Source organism: Phocoena phocoena, chromosome 3, assembly GCF_963924675.1.
Source record: "Phocoena phocoena chromosome 3, mPhoPho1.1, whole genome shotgun sequence".
Lineage (NCBI taxonomy): Eukaryota > Metazoa > Chordata > Mammalia > Artiodactyla > Phocoenidae > Phocoena > Phocoena phocoena.
Window position 1 is genome coordinate 21,516,944 of NC_089221.1, and position 6,000 is coordinate 21,522,943.

Consider the following 6,000-nt stretch of genomic DNA (forward strand, 5'->3'; position numbering starts at 1 on the left):
GTCACAAGCAACTTTTGTCAACACCTCCTTATTTTTTTATCAAAACAAGGCTAATATATTTGTTTTCTTGTTTTGTTTTGTTTTGTTTTTTGCAGTATGCGGGCCTCTCACTGTTGTGGCCTCTCCTTTTGCGGAGCACAGGCTCCGGATGCGCAGGCTCAGCGGCCATGGCTCACGGGCCCAGCCGCTCCGCGGCATGTGTGATCTTCCTGGACCGGGACACGAACCCGTGTCCCCTGCATCGGCAGGCGGACGCTCAACCACTGTGCCACCAGGGAAGCCCCAAGGCTAATATATTTGTAATGCAGGAATACAACTGAGATGATAGAAGACAAATTGATGATAGATAGATAGATAGATAAATAGATAAAGATAGATAGGCAGATAGATAGATAATTAATTTCTCAGGGCTAATGTAACAAAGTACCACAACCTGGATGGTTTAAAATAACAGAACATTATTTTCCTACAGTTATAGAGACTGGGATTTCTGAAATCAAAATTTGGCAGAATTCGTTCTTTTGAAGTATCTGAAGGAGAATGTGTTCCATGCCACTCTCTTAGTTTCTGGTGGTTTTATCAATAAACATTTGTGTTCCTTGGCTTGTAGACGTATCATTCCAATCTTCCACTTTTACATGGTGTTCTCTCCCTGTATCTCTTCAAGTTATCTCCCTCTGTGATGTCTGTCTGTGTCCATATTTTCCTATTTTTAATAAGGACACAGGTCAAGTTGGATTAGGGCCCACCTTAATGACTTCATTTTAACTTATTACCTCTGTATAAACCTCCACTTAAAAAGGGCACATTCTGAGGTACTGAAGGTTAGGACTTCAACATATCTTTCTTGAGGGACAAAGTTCAACCAATAATACATAGATGGATAGATAGATAATATTAAAAGGGGCATGTAAAAATTTATTTTATATTATATTCTTTCTATATTTTTTACAAATGGCAGTGGTATCAGCCTCATCAACTATGTATGTAAGATGTTCAGATATTATTCCTCAAAATAAAAGAGGAGACTAGAATTTCTCTTTATTATATATGCAACATACTTTTTCACATTTGATGAATTAAAATAACAAACCATAGTGTCCATAGTTTGCCAGGTGGAGGAAGATGTTATAGAAGGAAATTTCTGTAATTGTTTCACATATTAAACCATATGATAAAGTTAATAATAACTTGTTTATATTAACTTAGATTGAGTTAAAAACCTGTGAAAATATATATCATTCCAGTCATGTAAAGAAATGCTCTAAATATAAAGAATAAGAAATAATCACTATCCTCAAGAAAAAAAAAGATATTCAGTGAAAATCTTAGAAGGAAATGCTAAGGACTTTGCAATTTATTTATTTATTTATTTTAAATACATTTATTTATTTGTTTTTGGCTGTGTTGGGTCTTCGTTTCTGTGCGCAGGCTTTCTCTAGTTACGGTGAGCGGGGGCTACTCTTCATCGCGGTGCGCGGGCTTCTCATTGTGGCTTCTTCTGTTGTGGAGCACAGGCTCTAGACGCACAGGCTCAGTAGTTGTGGCTCATGGGCTTAGTTGCTCCATGGCATGTGGGATCTTCCCAGACCAGGGCTCGAACCCATGTCCCCTGCTTTGGCAGGCAGATTCTTAACCACTGCGCCACCAGGGAAGCCCCGCAATTTATTGCATAAGTTATCAAAGCTAATAGGAGATTTTTAATGGGAAACAAAATTTTAGAAAATCAAATCTCCATTTAAGGTAGTTGAATGATTATAGAAAATAGAGTTTTCCCTAGAAATAACCTAGAGATAAGAAGAACAAGCTAACAGTGTTTTTAGATGATGCCTTCTTTTCCAAGAAGCAATTACAGTGGAGTTGATATTTACAGACTTTGGTAACTGAACACATGTGGGAAATGGAGAAGGAATATGAAACAAAAATGCATAGACCCCACCCTATTCCAAAGCTTAATCCTTGAGTGTAGCTACCCTGGTGACTCAGTGCTCTTCCATTTTGAAAAACTAAAGATAAAAGCTAAAATTCTGGTATTCAAAAGGATTTAGTTCCTAAAATTCTGTTGAGAGTTTTTATTTTTTGTTTTTTTTCTCCTCTTTCCCTTCTTCCTTCCTTCCTTCCTTCCTGCCTGCCTGCCTGCCTGCCTCCTTTCCTTCTTTTTTTTTCTTCTTCCTCTCCTTTTCCTTCTCTTCCTCCTCATTTTCTTAATTCTGAAGGAAAGAACAACATTTTAAAACTAAAACTAAAAACAAAAAAACTGGAAGTTGGGGGAAAATGAAAAGATATAGGTAGTTTTAACATATCGCATGAGAAGTAAGAAAAATGTTTTATGTGGTTCAGGGTGCCTGGAAGAGAGTATAAACCAGACACTGAGAGCCAGTATGACAAACACTAAAGAAGGAAGAAGAAAGATCTACCTACACAAGGATTATATTTTATAAAACACCCAAGGTGAAAGGTATGAAGAGGAAAAGGAAAAGGCTTTGTGACCAACTGCTCCATAGATACGATTTTAGAAAGCAAGTACAACAATTTAAAAAAGCAAGTACAGTAATTTTAAAAAGCAAGGGAACTTAGTTTAGGTATGGAGGGTCGTTTTGACTTTAACTTATATTACATTATGATTTTTTTCTGAGAGGTTTCTTTTACTGAAAATATATTTTTAAAATCTCTTTTTAATTCCTTCTCAAAAAAATAATAAAACAATAAACCCTCACATGTTTAGAAACATTTCAGGTTGACTAGTTTGCTATTCTTTTCTTGGATTGGCATATCCTCATTCAGTACCTAATCCCCATGACCAAAGAGAAAGGAAAGTTAAATTCAAACGCATGAGATAAATTTTAAACCCTAATCAAAGTCATGTAAAGAATTCTGACTCCTGGGCTTCCCCGGTGGCGCAGTGGTTGAGAGTCTGCCTGCTGATGCAGGGGACACGGGTTCGTGCCCCGGTCCGGGAAGATCCCACATGCCGCAGAGCGGCAGAGCCTGCACCTCCGGAGCCTGTGCTCGGCAACGGGAGAGGGCACAACAGTGAGAGGCCCGCGTACTGCAAAAAAAAAAAAAAAAAAAAAAAAAAAAAAAAAAAATAAGGAATTCTGACTCCTTATTTTGTGAAGGAACACTACCTATGTTTTTTGTAAGCAGTATTTTAACATTTTAATCATTATTACAAACATTAAAAGCATATAGATTTTTTTCTAGACCCAGCCAATGTTGACAATATAAATCTTTCTAAGCATTGTTATAAGGTTACCACACAACTTCCTCTTCATTGTCTTTTACATTGATGTCTTTTTTTCCTCATTAATTTTATTTTGCGTTAGAATCCTCTGTTAAGTATTGTCTACAAGTGAGTTGCATCCCCACACAGACTTTGCATTCTTGCATTCTACAAAATTTTTTTTCCACACTGAGAAGGTGAAATATCTCTTAAAAAGTAATACTATCTTAACTTGATATATGATTCCTGGGTAGAAGATTATTTTCATATATTCTTTTAGCTTCCAGTGTTAGAGAGGAGAAGTTTAATACGTTTGAATATTTTACTTTTTAAGTGACTTGTCAGTCAGGAAGCTTAAAAGATTTTCTTTCCTTTCCTTTAAGTTCTGAGAATACAGAAATTTTACTAAGATATGTATAGATGAATAGCTTTTTTTTTGCCTCAAGTTTGCCTGTAGCTCAGTAAACGTTTATAATTTTTAGACTCAAATGTTTCTTCAACCAAGGGTAGCTTTCTCTATTATTTCTTAAAATCGTGTTTCTGTATATTTGCTTCTAATTTTCTTTTTTGAATCTGCTATTACATGAATCATAGGTCATGTAGTTTTGTTTCCCAGTTACTGTGTAATGGAATAATTTATGAAAACAAAATATTTTTTATTCTGTGAATCATCAATTATTGACAGTAGAATAATGCACATACTGGCTTTTTTGTGATTTGTAAAATTTTATCCCCATATTTACAGAGAAAAATATCTAGAAGATAAAATAAGTTATATATTCTTGACAATTTGTATCATTAATTATTTGCTGAAGTGGAGACAGTATTCAGTAAACATTAAAAATGCTAAATAAAATGCAGTCATTATTATAATGGAATATTACGTTAAAACGTGCTTCTAATTGATGCATATTTTCCTCTTCACTTCTGTCCATGGATGACTATTTAAAACATGAAATAGCATGGTTTTAAGATTATCAAGGTATGATCTAATCTTTACTATGAATTAATCAATATATACTTTTTATCATCAGTACTGGGCACTCAAATACTTTATTTATTTATTTATTTATTTTTTTAACATCTTTATTGGGGTATAATTGCTTTACAATGGTGTGTTAGTTTCTGCCCTACAACAAAGTGAATCAGCTATACATATACATATGTTCCCATATGTCTTCCCTAAGTAGTTAAAAAATAGTGATAAATTCAGGTAAGTAAAAACTAATTCCATACCACTGATTTATGCAAGTGTGCTCTCACAGACATTTAAATAGAAAGTTAATATGTTAATAGATTAGTATATAAAAATATAAAATTAACTTTAATTTACTGTTTAATAGTGTTTTATTATTTTTGAGTATCAAACCAAAGTATAAAAATTAAATTAATGTCTGTTAATGTTTCTTCCCTGTCTAACCATAGTATTTTCTATGTTTACATCTATTAGATAACTATACATTTCTCTTACTCTTTGAAATTTAATAAACAAGTTAAAAATATTCCTTTGATTTCCATATGTTCAATATGATTAATATGTTTTGAGTGGAATTGGTGGGGGTCTCTCATCACAGTTATTAATGGATATACACTTCCTTATCCCTGAAGATGTGAGGAAAATAACGTCTCAAATAGCTTACTGGCTCTTAAGGTTTTCCACCATATATCACATGCACCTTCCATTTACATTTCAAAGGGGAAATAAGTCATATTTGCAACCTAACTCCAAAGGGGAAAGTGAAGTGTAATTCTACCACTTGTCCAAGATGAAAGTTGAAAATATATGAGAAACGGTAGTGAGGTTTTCAGCAATATGTAGTATTTTTCTCTGTAGAGTTTCTATTTCTTTCCCATGTAACTGTCCATTGCCAAATTTCTTTTACTTATTTATTTTAATTTTTTTAACTTTAATTGGAGTATAGTTGCTTTACAATGGTTAGTTTCTGCTGTATAACAAAGTGAATCAGCTATAGATATACATATATCCCCATATGTCATCCCTCTTGCATCTCCCTCCCACCCTCCCTACCCCACCCCTCTAGGTGGACACAAAGCACCGAGCTGATCTCCCTGTGCTATGCGGCTGCTTCCCACTAGCTATTTTATATTTGATAGTGTATATATGTCCATGTCATGCTCTCACTTCGTCCCAGCTTACACTTCCTAGTCCCCGTGTCCTCAAGTCTATTCTCTACATCTGCATCTTTATACCTGTCTTGCCCCTAGGTTTTTCAGAGCCTTTTTTTTTTTTTTGATTCCATATATATGTGTTAGCATATGGTATTTGTTTTTCTCTTTCTGACCTCACTCTGTGTGACAGTCTCTAGGTCCATCCACGACACTACAGATAACTCAATTTCATTTCTTTTTATGGCTGGGTAATATTCTGTTGTATATATGTGCCTCATCTTCTTTATCTATTCCTCTGTCGTTGGACACGTAGGTTGCTTCCATGTCCCGGCTATTGTAAATAGTACTGCAATAAACGTTATGATATATGACTCTTTTTGAATTATGGTTTTCTCAATGCCCAGTAGTGGGATTGCTGGGTCAAATGGTAGTTCTATTTTTAGTTTTTTAAGGAACCTCCATACTGTCCTCCACAGAGGCTGTATCAATTTACATTCCCACCAACAGTGAGAGAGGGTTCCTTTTCCCCACACCCTCTCCAGCATTTATTATTTGTAGATTTTTTAATGACGGACATTCTGAACAGTGTGAGGGATACCTCACTGTAGTTTTGATTTGCATTTCTCTAATGATTAGTGATGTTGAGC